Raw genomic sequence first — 21,729 nt, 5'->3', positions numbered from 1 at the left:
ATGCCAACCATCGGTAGTCCTCTGTCGCACAAGCTGTTATACCACATCTACGTCTGCCGCGTGTGTATACCACGAACACAGCAGAAGTGCAGGAATGTGCAAGGAGTGAAATGGCCTCGTACTCAATATATCGATATCCAATCTTGTGGTTATTAACGCGTCACTTTTATGTTCCTCCGCAGGAATCTCGTGTAACAATCGCCAAATTTAGTCACAACACTTTATAATATTTTCCTTGAATTGTTACATATTAATTAAAACATCATTTTTATTTCTAATAAAACCAAAATTATTTACTGTTCGAATATGCCACAGAACTCAGCACGAGTCGTTCCCGATATCCATGTTCATCGCGCTGGAAACACGGCCATCAGGGGCACGGAACTGCCGGAGGCACACCAGTCATCACTTAGGCAGCCCAGGGGTCGGACACACGCGCGCATCACAGAGTCATTAATGCTTTGTTCTCACCGACAGTTGTCGTATTCACGGATATCAACCCCGTGATGCTGGTTGCGTCTTACTCTCAGGTGGGGTTCAGACATTGTGGCGGGTGGTCTTGTGTGCGTACGTTAAAGATCCCTCGATGGCCCCTTTTAAATGATAGTGGTGAAAAAGGTACATTTGAATGCCAGCGCCTGAAATATAGAGTCCACCTCTCTACGGTAAGAATGTGCCCGCTTATACGCGCAATGTCTAGTCACATGAGAAAACCTGATATACAATTTTAAACTAGTTACAATGACTTGCGGCGTAACACACGTGGTCGCGAAATACTCCCCAGACTCGATCTCACCCGTCGTTGCTCTGCGACACTGGTCTCCGTGTGCGTCTTCCTTGTCCGGCCACCAGATGCCTACTCCTGTCACCCGTCGTTGCCCTGCGACTCTCATCTCTGCACACGTCTGCCTCGTCTGGCCGCCAGACTCCTACTGCCCTCCCCTGCCACGCATCGTGACTCTGCGCCCCTCCTGCCCCCACTCCGCGACACGTACAACGCTCGGAGAGATTCCGGATGTTGGCCTCGGCTCTATCGCCCGGTGAACAAAGTTACAAAATTATATCACAAAGTTTTTAGAAAAACATATAATCATTACTAATACAAAATAATACATAAAACATATAAACCATTACACATTAAACAAATAAGTATGTTCTTAATACTAAATTACACAGTATCACACTGCACGGGGTAGGGGTGGATCAGGGGCTGACGAGGCATAACAGCCTGAAGGAGCTGGGGAGACACTTGGGTCGATGTCACAGTAACTGCCATAATGTAAAACTTTTCAAATCCTTTATATCACCTCCATGGCCGGCCCCAAACTCATGCAGTTTTGCAGAGCTCACCACTTCACTTAAATGTAACATTTGCAACTGTGTGTTTGCTTGAGTAGTCTTTTCTATTGGAGTCGATGGGCCACATGTACACCCCATCCTCGGGAATAAGGTCCTGCTTGTGAATGTATCCTCGTCGCTCGCACTGGGCCGTCTACGAATGAAATGTTCAATGCTTCACTGAACTTTCCTGCATCTTACCTTAACTTCCATAGGACTTTGCTGTAGGCCGCATCTTCACATGTGCGAAACATGTACATGAGAGCCTTCCCTTATGCTTAAGAACTACTAATGTAATTGAGATGAACTCTACTATTAACGAGACACGCTAAGTGCCTAGAATCGAGCACGTGTTTTTAATCAGAGCATATGTAATTCTAGTGTTTTCTTGCAGTATTAATTATTCCAGGTTTTTTCTTCATCTAGTGTTTGTTGTATGCCACATCAAGAAAATCTAAGCATTACCAACTCTGTAACTGCACATTGAAATTCACGAACATTAATGCAATTTTACCACCAGATTTTTAAACCTGCATTAGTTGCTGTCGTAACTGTGATTCTCTGGTTCTACTAGTATCCAGGGCTGTGCTCCGGCACCGAAAAGCAACAGGCTGGGTGCTGCGGTAGCACCATGTAAAAGTGAGAGGTATGTAATAAATCCACACCATTTTACAATCTATCCTGTTTTAATTCAATTGCTGTCTCCAGCCACATGGCCAGGAACCATCCTTGAGTTCTCACCAGGCACATAATAACTATGAATTCACTTTTCCTTATCAAGAGTCAGCCCAGATGCCACATATATTTAAGTAATTATAATGGGATATGTGGAGCCAACCCTTATTTACGATCGTATTGACGTCGTCCGACCGAAGGCCACCCTAAAGCCCGACCTGCAACCGCCAGTATCCGACCCCGCTAATGGAGCGCCCCTAGCCATGGCCCACCTGAGTCAGGCAAGCGCCGCGGAACAAAGGTAGAATCAACGCCCATGACTAAATCGACCAGACAACCCGAGTCCCGTACATTGTAAATTCAACACACAATAATTATCACATCACTTTTAATTAACAACCCCGTGCAAGGGAAGTGCGACGTAGGAGTGCTCGGGTCACTCACGTGTGGTTTTTTAGTAATACAGTTGTGAGTGCTCCCCTTGCGGCCTTCAGCCTAATTTCAATAACGTAGAGTGTAACTTAATTATAACCGCCCCAAATTTCCGTATATCATTCGCCACTGGAGCAGTCATCAAGCGACGAACAGTCTCCAGTGTGACTCAGATTATTCAAACTTATTTCATATCTACTTGCTAATCTAATTTCCAAAACATATATGTATTAGGTTAATTGTTAATTTTTAATGTGTGTATTTAGAGCCGCTTACATTTTGTTATTAATATAATATTTTACGAATAACGGAACTTTAGAATCTCTGGCGCGACAGGATGCTCACCCCTCCTCACGCACCAGGGCCAGACGGGAGTACCGAGCGACTCGCGGACCGAGACGGACGCGCGTCCCAGGGGGAACCATCAACCATAGTCGACACTGAATTCATTCTGGTAAATATAGTCATGCACCAAAACCTTTTTTTAATCAACTGCCCGTGTGCGCCCGGTCCTTTTACGGTGTAGGGCCTATCCCAGCCGCGTAAACATTACACTCCCCGCACAATGCATTACGCGGGGCAGTGCAATATACAGCACGGGCCGACTCCCACAATAACAGACTTTCAGTTAACTGCCGAAGTGCACAGGCACTGGCCACTTCTAATTGAAGACTTTGATTAATTTAATAGCGAGCCGCGGTCCACAAAGGTGGGCCTGCGCATCTCCGTTCGCCAATTACGGGATTGGCCGACTCCAATCAAGCTCTCCCCCTCAACCTCGACTGGCGTGAGGGCTTAACTTTAGTGACGGCACGTCAGAGCGCCCAGTGTAATCATAGTGTTCTTTGTATAGGGAAATAGTGTAACTGTAACCACAAGTGTACTTGCCAACATTAATTAAACGTCCACTCCGCACACTCTGTGCGCGACGTGTATACGATAGTGCAAAACAGTGTACGTTATTTGTGGAACCTCCCCAACCCAGTTAGGGATCAGCGTGCTATGCTGAGTAGGGCCAGTAGTGCAGCAGTAAGTAGGGATCCCTAACATCACGACCACCGCCACCATTCCTAGTGGGCCACGCAGGGGCATTCATACCCAACGACCCACCTCGCGGTTAACCACCGAGTTAGCCTGGCGCCCTCCCGGGCACGTTTCACGACATAAAACAGCCTTCCCGCTAGGAACCCCGCCAGATCTCGAACACGAGAACCCGGGCGACGGCAGTATATTTTAACACTGTCACTGCTCCGTCTGCTTCCTTGTGCTGGTTCTAAGTCCATAAGGAAAATAAGTGGGCCCAGGGTTCGGATCAATCATGTGACCAGAGGCAGAGGTGTGTCGACTGAAGAGCTACCCAGGACAGGCTACCCAGGACTCCATATTAAATGAAAGAAAATAATGCACAGTGCCGTCACCCGACCTCTGTGAAAGGCCCGGGGGTACCTGACGGGCGCTACGGGCGTCACGATGCTGTTATTGTCCGGAGGGGCGCCAGGCTGCAGGTTGCTAGGCCGTTGATGTCGGGTCGTGGGTACTCTGCCCCCACGTGCCCCGCCAGGTACACGGCTTAAAAGCTAACCTGAACGGTTTTCTCTTGGCTGTGAAGGCCGCTCGGCCGTGTGGAGGACGGAAGACTACGGAAATGATTGTACACAAGTTTGTGAGAATTACGTTTGATTAAAAAGCTTCACCAGGGGTCCGCGGGGATACACTGTACATTATACACGTTCTGTCTACGGTTCAGTCCCGCTACAAAACTCCCACCAACACTTGGCAGCGTCTAGCGATTACACAATTAGTCACAAAATGATCAAAAACAAAAAAACACAGCACTATGCGACACTGAAATGGTTACCGCGGCAGTCTCGCGGGACGTGGGTCGATGCTCGCTGGAGACGGCCAGCGCCGAAAGTTAACGGGTGCAGGGGGCTCGATGAGCGGGCTCCTAAGTTCGAAGAAACACTTACGTGAGTGCAACCGGCAGGAATATGCACAGCATCCTTAATTAAAATACTCTCGCTGGAGTTGGCCATTACCGTAAGTTCCGTTATCCGATACGCAGCGCAGTATCACAATGAAGACGGTCGGGATAGGCCCGGTTCCGCAAAATACGCGCCGAGTCGACGTGGGCAGCGGTGAATTATTAAAAGGATTTGGTTATGAAGGTATCGTGCAGAATAAAAATGATCAGTGAAACTAACTTGAACGCTGCCCAAGGACACACGTCTGTTCCCGGCGCGGAGTGGTTGGAGACTGCCGAAAGATGGCCACTTCACAAGGGAGGCAACTTTCACCTCCTTTGTGAGTCGGCGCCAAAAACTTATAATAACTTAATTTGTTATACGATGAGTAAAAAACATACTCCATGTGCTTGATTAAAACTTTGCACCTGGTAAATAGTTGCCTAAGGCTTAACAGTTGTTTTAATTGATTTACTAATTTAAAAAGCGGCACCAAGTTGGCGACTGTAAATTTAACTATAAATTGTCTCAACATGCACTGTTTGGGTGTGAATTCCCTTAGTTTGGCTAGACCACTATCACAGGCCAATTAATCAAGGCCAGTAGTCGCTGTGGCTAGTAACGAGGTTTGCTTTCTGTTCCGTGCATGCCGCGCACGCACGGAGCCTCTACGACGCACTTGCTCACTGCTTGTGATTAATTAACTTTGTCTTAATGCCTCATTTGGGAATTGTTTTCCGTAGTCGAGACCCCGGGGTTTCGTGTCCTGATGTTTAATTCAGTTAATTGAGGTCACGCCTGGGGCGCTCGCTTGACTCAATCCGGCTGGGCAAGGGGTGCACTCCGAAAACGGGATACGGTACTGGCGGTGCGGAGCACGGGCTTAACGGCCATAGTCGGTACGACGTTAACAGATAAAACTTGAGGTGGTTTATTAGCACTGGCACAAGGTACACTGTGCTATCGTACCCTTGACCATTTCTGTTATCGGATAGACGTCTCTGCAATAACACTGCCCCTTCCAGTGGTGAAATTGATTACATTGCTAGTGAGGGTCCTTTCCCGACGAGTGACACTGCGGATGTAAGTGTGAAACTAAGTCTCCGCAGCTAATACTCAAGCACATACATGAAAAACTAACACTTTACTTAAGATGTAGACACTTTCGAGCTGACTAAGCATGTGATGTGCGGCACTATACTACCGTGGTGGACATTCCCACGTTGAACAAAGTCCCTGAAGCTAATACCAAAGTACATAAATGAAACTCCGACACTTTACTCAAGGCATAGAAGTCGTCATGCTGACTGTGCATGTGATGTGCAGTACTATACCGACATGGCGGACATCGCCTTTACGTGCTCAATTGCGCACGAAGGTGCTGTTTCCACATGGCGTGGAGGCTGTTGGCCTCTGTGCACACATGACGGTGCTTGCCTGTCTCCCCAGTGCCGGGCCGGATGGAGATGCTGCCTTACGCTAAAATGTCCACAGCGTGGGAAAACAGAAGCGGCCAGTTTTACGAAATATTTGCACATTGAACAATATGTATTTATCAGAAAAGTGATTGAAAGCTGTTACAAGTTTTAGTGTGCCCCTAAAAATAAATACAAATACATAAACCTTTTTGCCTAGTTCGGCGGAAGCATCTTGCCACACCTGGCGAAGTGATGCTACCAACATGGCTAGTAGCATTCGCGCACTGTTCACACCTGTACTACGCTGCGTGCATGGGCATGTTCCTCGCATATGTTTCTGGGCAGGTGTTGATGATGCATAACAGCCTGTACGACAAGAGGAGCACCGATGGGTGGCGTCAACACATAAAACATCATTCGATTAAGCTTTAATAATTTTTGGCACAAAATTAAGTATTGCTAAAGCAGTTTAACCTTCAGGAAAATCTAAATTAGCGATCGTATTTTTCAAGAAGTCTGCTTTTGTGCCAGGAGTTCGTCTTCTGGGTTCATTTGCTCCTCATTCTTAAAGCCTTCTCACACTGTCAAATATTTGTTCGCAATATATTTGACAATCAAGTTGGAAGGGTGGCATAGGATGGGAAATAGCTTCCAATTTTCTCCATCAAATAAATTTGGACAAATAACCTCAAATTAGTTTTAAATCAAGTCATACTATTACAGTACCGGTCAAAAGTTTAAGACTACCCCATAATGTTAGAAAAACTTTAATTTACATCTAATGAATATGAATACAGTGCAATACAGAAATTATACATTGTATGGAAAACATTGTAAGTGGCTAGTAGTCTATGGAACCACCATTTTGTGATATGTATTCACGAACACGTGATGGCATGCTACTGACCAATTTCAGGCACATCTCTTGGCTGATCTCATTCCACACTAACGATATTCTCTGGCGCAGTTCTGCTACCAATGTCGGTTGATATGATACAAGACGCTGTCCAATTATATTCCACATATTCTCTATTGGGCTAAGGTCTGGGCTTCGAGCAGGTCATGGCAGAACAGCAATTTCATTTTCCTGGAGCCAGGCGATGGTTGCACGAGACATGTGGCATGGTGCTTTGTCCTGTTAAAACACAAATTAACCCTGGTGGTGTTGTTTTTTACATGTTATCTGAACACAACGCCGTCTGGAATACAACAACAGTGACACCATGAAAACAAAACATTTATTTACGTGTAATGATACCAACATCAAAACTCCAAATTACTTTACAACACCCTCCCTATTTGGAGTGAATCCTTGTCTTCTTGAGCAGAAATGAAGCTTGTCTTTGTCCAGGGGTTTCATGAGGGAGTCTGCGATCATTTCCTTTGTTGGCACATGCTGCAGTCTTATTTCACCTCTGTGGATTCTCTCTCGAAGGAAGTGATGATGCACGTCTATGTGTTTTGTGCGGGCTTGGTAAACACCATTCTCTGCTAGGTTCTGAGCACCTTGGTTGTCAATGGGAAGTAATGTTGGCTTCTTTGCAATGGCTGGAAACAATTCTGTGTCTAGTTTCGTAAGCCACAGAGCCTCCTGAGTTGCTGCGACAAGCTCATGTATTCTGCCTCCGTTGTCGAAAGAGCTATGGTAGGCTGTTTTTTAGTTGCCCATGAAATATCTGGACCTTTTTCAGGAAAACATAGCCCGTGACCGACCATCGCTCATCCTGATCGCTCGCCCAGTCCAAGTCACTATAACCAACCACATCATCGACATCTGCCTCTTCACCACGAAATTCCAGTTTCCATTTAGCAGTTCCTTTGAGGTATCTCATAGTGCGTTTTACCGCTGCCCAATGAGGTTTACCTGGATTTTGATTGAATATGCTCACATAGCTTACTGCAAAGCTTATATCAGGCCGGGAGACCTGAGCAGCATAGAGGAGACTACCAACAGCTTCTTGATACAGAATGTTTCCTACATTTGCCACATCTTCTGGGGTTTGTGGACACTGCTCCTTTGAGAGTTTTTCTCCAGGGGACATGGGTGAACTTACTGGTTTGCAGTCCAACATATTAAACTTCTTTAACACATCTTCAATGTATCCTTGCTGAACCATCCAGATTATTCTGTTTTGTCTGTCACGCGTGATCTGGAAGCCCAATATGGATTTTGCTTCTCCCAAGTCCACCATCTTGAAAGAGTAAGTTAAGTATCTCTTAACATCAATCTTCATTTGCTTGTCATTAGACAAAATCAGGATATCATCAACATAGATTCCCACTATCAGAATCTTTTCTTCCGAAATTCTGTAATAGATGCACGAGTCAAATTGAGATTGTTTCAAATCGTACTTCTTTAGGCATGTATCTAGTGTAGTGTTCCACACTCTACTGGCCTGTTTTAGTTCATAAAGGCTCTTCTTTGGACAACAGACTTGATTGTTTTTGTCGAAACATTCTGGCTGCAGCATGTAAATCTCTTCCTCAAGGTCTCCCTGCAGGAATGCAGTGACAGCATCCATTTGGTCAACATCTAGGTCAAGCTCTGCTGCTACAGCAAGAAGATATCTAAGTGAACTGAAGCAGGTAAATGGTGAATAGGTCTCTCCAATCCAAAGTCAATCCCCTTCACTTGTGCACACCCTTTAACCACAAGTCGAGCCTTATGTTTAATAATCTTGTTTTCATTGTCCCAATTTGTTCTAAAACCCATTTACACTTCAAAGTGTTTTTTTTTTTTGGTGGAAGGTCCACTAATTACCAGGTTCCATTTTCCAATTGAGCTTGATTTTTATGCTGCACTGCATCGATCCAGAGTTTCTTGTCTGGGCGTTCCATGACTTCTTCCAAGGTCATCGGGTCTGCTAGATTTTGTACAACTGAAGAGTATGTGACGAAGTCTTGCAAAGCTTCGGGTGGCTTTCTAATGCGGTCTCCTCTTCGAAGGGCAATAGACTGACTGGTAACTGCTGACTGATCAGGTGAACGATCTGCACCTGCCTGTTTTTCACCACAAGTATGAACAATTTCTTCTGGAAAACCGTAAAAGTCTTCCAACTGCTCAGATTCATTGCCTTGTGAATCATCGTCCATTAGATTGAATGAAATATCATCTTCCGGCCTAGAGAAATTCAATATATTCAAATCCAGTCTATGTTTATCCACAGGTCTCTTGAGTGACAAAGACCCTTTCTCATTTTCAGCAATGATCACATCCCTTGAAACAATCACAACACCTTTGTCTGGGTCATACAGTCGATATGCCTTTGACTGGAGACTGTATCCGATAAATATATATGGTTTTGCCTTGGGATCCAGTTTTTTGCTTTTTTGGCCTAGTACATGCGCGTAGGCTTTGCACCCAAACACACGAACATGTTTGATAATCTGTTTCTTGCCTGACCAAACTTCCTCTGGAGTTTTATCTACGCATCTGCTCGGTGACCTTTTTAACAAATTAACTGCTGTGCAGGCCGCTTCCGCTCAAAAAACCATGGATAGTTCAGATTCTGTGAGCAAGCATCTTGTTCGCTCCAGAATGGTCCTGTTGAGTCGCTCTGCCTTGCCATTTTGCTGTGGGATGTGGGGCACTGTAGTTTGATGCTCGATTCCACTAGAGCATAGAAGATTCTGACATTCATTAGAACAATACTCTCCTCCATTGTCTGTTCGGAGCACTTATATCTTCTGGCCAGTCGTGTTCTCTGCATAATTTTTAAATTCTTTGAAATATGATAACACTTGGCATTTGGTCTTCAAGAAGTAGCAAAACGATTTGTGGCTGTAATCATCTAGGAACATCAGCATGTACTTGGAACCTGCAAGTGAACTGTCCATAGGTCCACACAAGTCAGAATGAACTAAATATAGAGGACTACTCGATTTTGTTTGGCTGTTGTCAAATGATAACCTATGGCTTTTACTGATTGCACAGACCTCACAGACAAATCCCTAGTAATTTGGTCATTCACGAAATCAATGCCATCCATTAACCCGCTCTTCAGACGATTCAGATTAGGAAAGCTAATGTGTCCCATTCTTCTGTGCTATAGGTACTCAGTATCAGAGCATAACATTGCTGTATCAATATTTTTTGAGGTCACATTTAACTTGAAAAGATTGTTCTCCATGGTAGGTGATGAAATTACTTCATTTTTTGTATTCAGTATTTGTGCACCATTGGAGTCGAAAATCACAGTGTTTCCTTTACTTACAATCTGACTCACAGACAGTAAGTTAACCCTTAGTTCTGGAACATAATACACATTTATTATAGTAACTTCAGAGGCGTGGACTAACACTGTAACTGGCAAATGAACATCCCCTACACAGCCTGTGACCATTTTTTCATTATCAGCTGTGGCTATTGTTAACTTCATTGACTACTTCTCATTACTCAGCATTTCCCGATTAACTGTCACATGTGCCGAACAGCCTGAGTCAAGGAATTAGGCATTTTGATTCGCTAATGTTTTGGGCTGAAAAAGCTGTGAACAAATTTCTTTCAATCTTGTCATGTGTCTTGTCAGGAGCTTGTTGTGTTGGCCTATAAGGGCTAGTGCTACAGCTCTTGGCAAAATGACCATAGCCGTTACAATTGTAGCAGCGGGGTCCCTTGTACCTTGCATCTCCAGAAGCATTCTTGTAGTGATACCGATCTCCACTACTAGAATTATAATTCACAAACTTGCGGCCTGAACTATTATGTGACCCTGAGCTATTGCTATTGCCATGGCTGTACATAGCTGCACTCTTGTGTTCTCGTTCCATTTTCATTACCTTAACATCCTGGAGAAGTTTAGTATTGATAGAATCAGCAGTGAACTTAATCCCTGAACTTTCAATACCCATAATCATTGGTTGGTACTCGTCTAGCAGCCCTGCTAACAAGATAATTCCTACCCACTCATCAATAATAGACAGTCCAATGTTATTGAGTTTGAAGGCAGTGTTTATTAATTTATTTACAAATTATTCTACTGTTTCACAGTCCTCGAGGCGTGTTGTTATAAGTGTTCTCAACAAACCCACACGTCTTGTCAGTCCAGTATCAGCAAAAGCCGGCGCTAAGTTGTCCCATGCAGCTTTAGCTGTCTGTGCAGATTGCACATGAGCATAATTCACTGGTTCCACCAACAAAATTATTTTAGACCATGCTTTTGTATCCTTCCTTTTGAGCGTACATTCACCAGTAACACACTCCTTTTGTGATGGTAAATTTAATATGTCTTGAGAATTGTTTTGTACTAACGTTGGTACAACTTGTAACATGTGTACCTGCGTACACATGCAAAGGTTAGTGCCCCTGACTTGTCAATGAATATCACCTGCGCAACAGTGAGCGCGCGGCCGTTCAAATGCTGTGGCAGGAGGTCTGCCATCGTCGGACGAGTTCGTGCACAGACGGCTGCGCGCGGATCTGGACGGAAACGGAAGTTGGGCTGGCTTCTCCCAAATAGACGAGACTGTTCTTCTTCCAGCTCGTCAGGGAAGGCAGCGAGTATAAAAGGGCATGTGCCAAGTCAACCGAAGAGCAGAACAACTGGGACATCAGCGGGCAGGCTGCCACGCTGCTCCGACACCGTTCGCCGGCCTACACCGTCAAAATACCACGGAGTTGCTGCCACCAGACGACCAAGAAGACTTCGACTGGGTGAGACAGCTTCAAGTTGTAAACCGGAATTTAGACAGTTAAGATGAAGCGCCGCTGTATTTGACATAAAATTCTTCAGAGTGGTTATTAACTAAATTCGTAGGTCCAACGACAAGGGCAAGAGGGCGCGTGATAGCAACATCCGTGAGGGCTGAGCGAGCTGGTGTAGTGACACTATCACGACCCGATCATGTCACTTAAAAACATTACGGACTCTAACTCTCCACATCATATGATGAAGAATCGTAGCCATAACGAACCGAAGATAATACGTACTGCATGACTATTTTCGGATACAAGGGACGGCGCGCACGATAAGAATCACGTGTTACGGAAGCAATGTATAGGAGGCTTCACATGGTAGCGAGTAGGAGGAGGTAAGGAGTACTGGGACGATGTAAACAATGAAATGTAAACACCGCGCCAGTACCCCCCACCTGGGAGCCACCATCTTGTTTCATGGGGGCCGCCATCTTGTCACGTGGGGGCCGCCATTGTTGTTGACATTGGCTACCAGGGCGCGCCACCATCGCAGCCTCTGTAGGCCGCAATCTTAGTTCAGCCTTTAGTTACCGGAGCGCGCCACCATCGCTCCGAAGGCGGGAATTGTATACAAAAAATCCTGGGCGGTGGGTGGATTCGATCCCTGGGACGCACCAACGTCGTGGTTAGGAGGCAGACACCTTGACCACTAGACCACGGGACCAGATGAAGTATGGGGAATTAAATAATGTACATATGCTTAAAAGAAGCTATGCTTAAAAGAAGCTATGTTTCAATTTCGAAAAATATGCTTAAAGGCCCCGCCATACTAGCTATGCCTAAACCGTTAAATTTCGAAAAAAAATTAAATATTTCTATAAACCCCCACCACTCCACAACTGTTATAAACAAACCAGTAGTTTATAGTAATTAATAATGTTATTTAATTTCAAAATTTGTATATATTTATTTGTAAAGTATTGTCACAACTTGTGTTTTGGGAAACCTTCTTTTTCTTTTCATTATACTTCATAATAACTTTTAACAACGATATCTTTGGATTTAAAACATATTTATTTGCCTACTTCCTCTATTCTTGCTTTTGAATTACAAGTTAGATGGAGAATTTTTATTAGGAAGGATGAATTCGAACGGCGAGCATGAAAGAAGAAATTGATAAGCAGCAAAATTGACTGAAATTTCTAGAAATGTATGCATCTAAAATTTATATAAAACTTAAAGTTCATCGCTGCTAATATTCGACCAGAACTGCATAATCGTCGTCGAAGGTATTAAAGAACTACATAGTCGTCATCAAAGATAGTCAAGAACTACATATGCGTCATCGAGGATAGTAAATCACCGCATCAGTATCAAGAATGTGAACAACTGCCCTTCGTCGTCATCGAGAAGTCGCTGTTCCTTTGGAGATCCATCATCAGGACGATCGAGAAGTCGCTGTTCCTTTGGAGACCCATCATCAGGACGATCGAGAAGTCGCTGTTCCTTTGGAGACCCATCATCAGGACGATCGAGAGCTAGGACATCACTACGTCCGTACGAATGTAGTTACTGAGATCCGCAGTTCACGGTATAGTTGAAATACCATATCTTAAGGTGGTATTGTCCTTAAATTGCGGCATAATCTGAGGTAACTATGAACTATGAGTAAATTTTACACCTTTACAACTCCACAAACTTATAATTAATTGACGTCGACCCAAGTGTCTCCTCGGCTCCCTCAGGCCGTTATGCCTCGTCAACGTCCTCCCTGTGTGTCCCCAGTGGAGTGCGACGGCCAGGGACGCACCCGCGTGCGCCCTAGCATGCCAGTGAGGGTTTTCTCTGTGTGACTTTATCACTTTATCTATGTGTGTATATATTTGCAAACGATCAAGGGTCTTAAAAGTATGTAAATAACTTATTTTATTTATTAATTCTTGTGTAAATTCGCTGTTTAATTAATGTCTCGTTTAAGTCTTTATAAAAAATTCTGTAACTTATCTGAAGGGTTTCGCCGTGTAGTATGTAATTGCAGCCTGGCGCGCCGCGGGACGGAGCTCTCTCCCACGCCGGCCGATTTCCCCTCCCCTCCCCGCAACCCGCGGGCGCCGGCCCGCGGGCTAGCGGGGAGAGTCAGTCGTGTCCTGGTCTCGAGCGGAGACAGACGTGTTCGTCGCTCCGCGAGCCGCGTACTTTGCACTCGTGGCTAGTCGCTCGTTCAGTTCACAGATTGCCGCGGCAGCTGAGCTGCCACCGCGAACCAGCAACGTGCTTAATTTACGAGTTTTCGGGAGACGTGTCCAGCTGTGAGTTTCTACAACGCGAACGTGTTGTTACGGGTTTCTGAACTTTCGCCGCCTTAAGGGACATTACGTAACGGGCCGCGTACGCACAGTGCTTCGTCGCCGAGTCATCTCTAACGGAGTCAGCTTTGCATTGAGAACTTTACGATTCGTGTTGAAACGTATTCGCGAACAGTACGGTCATCAGGGAGTCCGGGTCGCCGCGGTAGGGCACTTGTTCCGCGACGGTTCCGCCAGGCTGCGGCAGGTCTTTATACGTTAATAAAAATAGGCTCGTGAATTCGTTAATGCCGTGTTCTACTTGCGACAGCCTACCAACATTCCTCACCACCTCACTCTCCCTCCAGGTCCCGCATTCCCCGGTCCCGGCCACGTTGGCCTGGACCCACACCTCTCCGACGAGAGCAGTACGGGCATAACAGGACAATTACTTCAACGGGAAAACGAAGACTTGAAGCCGAGGGACGTCATTTGGCGCCCAACTAGTGTGGCCGTAAGCATACGCAAGCGCACGCAAGCGCGCAGGTGCAGGACAGGACGGAAGCAGGTGCAGCCGCGCGGCGTGGGAGCGGATGCGTACTCTAGACGGCGCGCCGGCGCGCCGGTGGGAGATAACGCAGCGCGGGAACGGCGCGAACATGAGACGTTTCGGCGAGAGATAACGCGGCGTGAGAGCGACGCGAACTCGAGACGTTCGGCGTAAGATAACGCGACGTGGGAGCGGTGTGAACCGGAGATGGCGGGCGATGCGACAAGGATCGGCGGCGCGACAGATAACGTGTCGTGGGAGCGCCACGAACCTGAGATCGCGACGCAGCAGGGATCTTCGGTACAAGAGAACGCCGCGAGACGAAGACACGGACTGAATTACCGAACAGCGAGACACTCCCGATAAGCATGGACGACTTCCAGGAAGCGTACGAGACATGGGTGGAAGCGGACTTTCCAGAGCCCGGCGAGTGCTGCGAGCACTTCGCAGATTACGAGTGCGGTTTTTGCTTTGAGTACCGGGCGTATGGTAGGACAATGTGCGGTGCGGACTCGTGCCCCGGCGGGACATTGGATGGGCGGATCTGCGGGAAGTGCGGGAATCTGTGGCACAGGGACTGTTCACAACTGGTCGCGCGAGAAGAGGAATGGATGTCCGGCTTTACGTGTGACCAGTGCCGAGCGAAACTGGGTGTGGGTGGTGCCGCAAGTGTCTAGACCGCGAAGGTCGAGTGGTTACACTGGGCGGGCACCGGCACGCTGCAGGAGTCGGCGATACTTCCAATGCCACTGCAACCGACGCCGCCGCCGATGCTGCCCACGACACCGCCGCCGACACTGCCTCCGACACCGCCTCCAACACAGCCCCCGCCCTATGGGGTGGAGACGCCGAGCAGGACATCGCTGAAGACGGAGGAAGCCGCGCCCGTCCAGCCCCTGTGGTACGACTGGCACGCGACGTCCGGGTGGATACGGCAGGCCGACTCAGACACGCCGCCCCTGACGCCGCCGCCCCCAATTGCCGTAGGGGCTCACGAGGGGCCTACGCGGTGCGAACCGGCTGTGCTGACGCAATCGCCCTGCACGCACAACGAGAGCGTGCCACGACTGCTCTGCACACGCAACGAGGGCGTGCCGCAATCGCCCTGCACGCACAACGAGGGCTTGCCATGACTGCTCTGCACACGCAACGAGGGCGTGCCGCAATCGCCCTGCACGCACAACGAGGGTGTGCCACAATCGCTCTACACGCACAACGAGGGCGTGCCGCAAACGCTCTGCATGCACAAGGGCGTGCCACAACCGCCATCACGTGGGCCACCTTTGACGCGACGCCGCCGACTGCTGCCGCGCGCGACGCGAAAGGTGCCACGCCCCTTCGGACTGTCACGTGGGCCACCTTGGACGCGATGCCGCCGCCCGCTGCCGCGCGCGACGCGAAAGGTGCCACGCCCCTTCGGACTGTCACGTGGGCCACCTTTAACGCGACACCGCCGCTAGCTGACGCGCCCATCGCGAAAGGTGCCACGCCCCCTCGGACTGTCACGCGGGCCACCTTTGACGCGACGCCGCCGACTGCTGCCGCGCGCGACGCGAAAGGTGTCACCCCCCCTCGGACTGTCACGTGGGCCACCTTTGACGCGACGCCGCCGCCCGCTGCCGCGCGCCACGAAAGGTGTCACCCCCCCTCGGACTGTCACGTGGGCCACCTTTGACGCGACGCCGCCGCCCGCTGCCGCGCGCGCCACGAAAGGTGCCACGCCCCCTCGGACTGTCACGTGGGCCACCTTTGACGCGACGCTGCCGCCTGCTGCCGCGCGCGTGGCTGAAGGTGCCACGCCCCCACCTTCAGCCGCGCACGTGGCTGAAGGTGCCACGCCCCCACCACCTGTCATGTGGGTCGCCTTTGACGCGATGCCGCCGCCTGCTGCCGCCTGCTGCCGCCTGCTGCCGCCTGCTGCCGCCTGCTGCCGCGCTCGTCGCTGAAGGTGCCACGCCCCTTCGGACTGTCACGTGGGCCACCTTTGACGCGACGCCGCCGCCTGCTGCCGCGCGCGATGCGAAAGGTATCACGCCCCCTCGGACTGTCACGTGGGCCACCTTTGACGCGACGCCGCCGCCCGCTGCCGCGCGCGACGCGAAAGGTGCCACGCCCCCTCGGACTGTCACGTGGGCCGCCTTGGACGCGACGCCGCCGTCCGCTGCCGCGCGCGACGCGAAAGGTGCCACGCCCCCTCGGACTGTCACGTGGGCCACCTTTCACGCGACGCCGCCGCCGGCTGCCGCGCGCGACGCGAAAAATGCCACGCCCCCTCGGACTGTCACGCGGGCCACCTTTGACGCGACGCCGCCGCCCGCTGCCGCGCCCAACGCGAAAGGTGCCACGCCCCCTAAGACTGTCACGTGGGCCGCCTTTGACGCGACGCCGCCGCCTGCTGCCGCGCGCGACGAAAAAGGTGCCACGCCCCCTCGGAGTGTCACGTAGGCCACCTTTGATGCGACGCCGCCGCCTGCTGCCGCGCGCGACGCGAAAGGTGCCACGCCCCCTCGGACTGTCACGTGGGCCACCTTTGACGCGACGCTGCCGCATGCTGCCGCGCGCGAGGCTGAAGGTGCCATGCCCCCACCACCTGTCACGTGGGTCGCCTTTGACGCGACGCCGCCGCCTGCTGCCGCGCTCGTCGCTGAAGGTGCCACGCCCCTTCCATCTGTCACGAGGGTCCCGGACTAAGCAGGTCAGTTCTCCAGTGCCACGGCCCGGTGCTTCATGTCCATTTAATAAATGAGAGGCGTTGACGGACATAACGGCCTCGTCGGAGGGGGGGATTTGACGTCGACCCAAGTGTCTCCTCGGCTCCCTCAGGCCGTTATGCCTCGTCAACGTCCTCCCTGTGTGTCCCCAGTGGAGTGCGACGGCCAGGGACGCACCCGCGTGCGCCCTAGCATGCCAGTGAGGGTTTTCTCTGTGTGACTTTATCACTTTATCTATGTGTGTATATATTTGCAAACGATCAAGGGTCTTAAAAGTATGTAAATAACTTATTTTATTTATTAATTCTTGTGTAAATTCGCTGTTTAATTAATGTCTCGTTTAAGTCTTTATAAATAATTCTGTAACTTATCTGAAGGGTTTCGCCGTGTAGTATGTAATTGCAGCCTGGCGCGCCGCGGGACGGAGCTCTCTCCCACGCCGGCCGATTTCCCCTCCCCTCCCCGCAACCCGCGGGCGCCGGCCCGCGGGCTAGCGGGGAGAGTCAGTCGTGTCCTGGTCTCGAGCGGAGACAGACGTGTTCGTCGCTCCGCGAGCCGCGTACTTTGCGCTCGTGGCTAGTCGCTCGTTCAGTTCACAGATTGCCGCGGCAGCTGAGCTGCCACCGCGAACCAGCAACGTGCTTAATTTACGAGTTTTCGGGAGACGTGTCCAGCTGTGAGTTTCTACAACGCGAACGTGTTGTTACGGGTTTCTGAACTTTCGCCGCCTTAAGGGACATTATGTAACGGGCCGCGTACGCACAGCGCTTCGTCGCCGAGTCATCTCTAACGGAGTCAGCTTTGCATTGAGAACTTTACGATTCGTGTTGTAATGTATTCGCGAACAGTACGGTCATCAGGGAGTCCGGGTCGCCGCGGTAGGGCACTTGTTCCGCGACGGTTCCGCCAGGCTGCGGCAGGTCTTTATACGTTAATAAAAATAGGCTCGTGAATTCGTTAATGCCGTGTTCTACTTGCGACAGCCTACCAACATTCCTCACCACCTCACTCTCCCTCCAGGTCCCGCATTCTCCGGTCTCGGCCACATTGGCCTGGACCCACACCTCTCCGACGAGAGCAGTACGGGCATAACAGGACAATTACTTCAACAGGAAAACGGGGACTTGAAGCCGAGGGACGTCATTATAGCAGTACATAACTCGACAGCCGTGTACCAATCTTATGTATGATTCATCTACTTACACCCATATAACCCGAGAAACTAATCGAAGAGTCCCGATTGAGCTAAAATAATTTTAAAACTTTACTACATTTTAATATTGCAATATAAATATTGAATTTTATCCAAAGAGGTGCCCTATTACACAGGTTTTGCAATATTAATCTTAAACTATTCTACTGAATATAGCTATTCTTGTAAAAACTCCAGTTAGCATGTTGTAATGTGAAAATAATATCATTTCCAATAATATAACTCTTCATATTACAACAGTGAATCGTTTGCGTTATCATTGCAATTGAATTAAAAACCTAAGATTAATAATAAGTACAATTTTGTGTTTATAAATAACCCAGTGGATCACTTTAACTTAACATGTTAATGATTGCTATTGATTCAACACCAATAATCAAACAACTATACTCAGAGATAAAATATGTTCTTTAGAGTTTCTCAAAATTCGGTATTAACCAAAATTACTTTCTTTGTTGGTTTGCCAATGACCGGGCTAGTCAGATTGAAATAGGCGATCACACCGTCATGTCTTTAAATTTCAAAAAAAAAAATGCTTAAAAGAAGCAACCGTAATGTTTAAAATTTCGAGAAAAAAAACATGTCTATAAACCCCCCACCCCAAGTATGCCTAAAACTCCCACCATTATGATTAACCACCATGTCTTTAAATTAAAAAAAATATGCTTAAAGGCCCGCAATACTAGCTATTCTTAAATAATACAGTCATTCTAGCTATGTCTATAAAACCCCGAGTATGCTAAAATCAATTACCGCCATATTATATATGCTTAAATTTCGAAAAAAAAATATGCTTAAATAATACAGTCATTCTAGCTATGTCTTTAAAACCCCGAGTATGCTAAAATCAATTACCGCCATATTAGCTATGACTTAACTGTCAAATATCGAGACGAAAAAATATGCTTAAATAATACAGTGATTCTAGCTATGTCTATAAAACCCCGAGTATGCTAAAATCAATTACCGCCATTTTAGCTATGACTAAACCCCCTCCACTCCGAGTATGCTTAATCGCAATGTTTAATTCCCAACCACCATGTTTAATTTCCAGTATGCTTAAAAGCCCCATCCACCATATTAGCTATGACTAAATAAACATAACCTCAAAACCTCGCTTACAGAGAGCGAGATGTTGTCCGCTGGAGCGTCACTCATAAACTGCGCAATTATAATCCCCACATCATATTTTAAGCATAATAATGTCTTTAAAAACAACACTGTGTGTGTGTGCAACACACCAAGTAATAAGCATAGTTAAAATTTATAATATTGTGCAAACAATGTGTTAAGTAATAAGCATAGTTAAAATTTGTAATATTATAAATATAGAAAATAAGCATAGTTAAATTTTATAATATTGTACAAAGGCTCTCGGCCAATGTGTTAAGCATACTGACTATTACTTTTACGTCGAATTTCAAACGTCGTGCTGAGTGCCTCGCTCTTGCGCCGGGCATAGAAATGTATTATGCATAGTTAGGACCCCTACAGGTAACACGAAGCATTAAGTAATTAAAAATAAAACATAGATGCGGCACGATCGACATAAGTTACCGATGTAATAAAAAAAATAGCAAATAACCATACATAAAATAAAAACTCACCGGAACGCATCCCGCCCACCCCAGCGACTTATAACAAATAAATTTAAATAAATGTTGAACAAACGCCCGTGTAGGAAAGAGAGTTGAACGATCGCTCGTGCGCCTTAGCGTTAAGTAATAAACATATTTAAAATAAAATAAAAAACTGCACAGAGTGGGCGAAGACCCAGAAAAAACAAGAACACAAACCCGCTCAGCTGCGGCACGAAGCAAATAAGCATACATAAAATAAAAACTCAACGGAACGCACCCCGCCCACCCCGGCGACATGTAACTAATAAATATAAATTAAATGTTGTGTAGGGAGCTGCAAGCATGTTCTCACACCGGTGGCCGCGATGCGTCTGCGGGGATCTGTTGACAAAGAGCCTGACGCTAGTGCAAGTGGTTACCGATGCGGCGCGTGACCGGAGGGGGGAGGTGAAAGCTCAACTCCCGGACTCGCTCGCGAACGCCGGAGGTGGGAGGATGGGAAAGTTGTTATGCCGGACACAGGCGGCGAGGCCGAAAAACAAAGCGGATACGCAGTAGGACATCCTTCAATGACTCGCAACAATAAAATGATCAAAACCACAACGATACCTGCCATTAAGTAAAGGATAATCCTTTACGATAACAAGAAAACCATGTTCATTTTTCCAACACAAGAAGCACATATCCTTAAACGCGCGAAACTCCATGTCACTGTTTATATGATCATCGTAGGCATTTCGCAAATTAAGCATATCCATGCGGAAAAGCACGATAAAATTCGCATTATCACGAAGCAAATGTTTAGGTATTCTGCCATAAGTTTGACCTAGGTAAAAACAATCAACATGTGCGTGTCGACCCATAGAAAAAAACTGTTCTATGATTCCTTGTTTCTCACACATTATATCGTCAAACACAAACACTGAATTGGCCCTGGCCTCGCTAGGAGGTATCACATCAGCATTTTCCATATACGGGAAAAATCCCAAACCTTCCACCGCTCTAAGAACCATAGCCAACTGTTTATACTTTGGTTGGTGCAGCGATTTTGAATATAGATACACATTCTCGAACCGAAGACAGTTCGGTTCCTCGAGTAAACTAAGTAGGACACACGTTTTTCCGCATTCGGACGGACCGACAATCAAACATCTTACTGTCGAAGGTAATAAAGAACCATGCCGCGACTCGCGAGCACTGTCTTCATCAGCCAGTGTAATCCGCACAGGCAGCGACTTGCGCTGTGGCACTACTTCCATTACGCAACTAAACAGAAAACTATAAAAACAGCATACTTATACCAACTCGAATCAGTATAGTGTTATGCATTGTACACGAATGAAGGTACAAAGAGGTGGAGGAATATTAAACTCTGTTATTAACAAGCTGCCAGTAGAAGTACATCTGCCAGGATATAATTTCTGTGGCCCGGGAACGAAACTCGCCAAGAGGCTAACACGCGGCGATACATGAGTCAATTCCCTTGACGAGGCCTGTCGTCTCCACGATATTAGCTATTCTAAAAGTAATAACCTAAGTGACAGACATATAGCCGACAGTATATTAGCGAACCAAGCCGCACAAATAGCAAAGAATCCAGCAACGAAATTCGGTGAAAAGATTGCAGCATGGGGAGTCAATAAGATAATTAGAGTAAAACGTAAGATTGGCGGCAGTGTCTCAACAAAGAAAAACCACGCGAAAAAGGCGGGCTACTACCTTTCATTTTCCCAGCGCTGGCAGTGCTAGGCAGTCTGATTGGCGGAGCGGCGGGTATAGCCAAGACCGTAAACAACGTACAGCACAATAGTAAAATGCGGGCGCTTGCAAAAAAACAGTTCGGGCCTATACCTGCGTCCCTACCCAAAGTCAGGGGGAGGGGTCAAGCGGAGAAGAAGGAAGAGGGGCGGAAAAAAGGAAATGAGGAT

The sequence above is a fragment of the Bacillus rossius genome, chromosome 1 (genome assembly GCF_032445375.1).
Source record: "Bacillus rossius redtenbacheri isolate Brsri chromosome 1, Brsri_v3, whole genome shotgun sequence".
NCBI classification, from domain to species: Eukaryota; Metazoa; Arthropoda; class Insecta; order Phasmatodea; family Bacillidae; genus Bacillus; species Bacillus rossius.
This window is presented reverse-complemented; position numbering follows the sequence as displayed.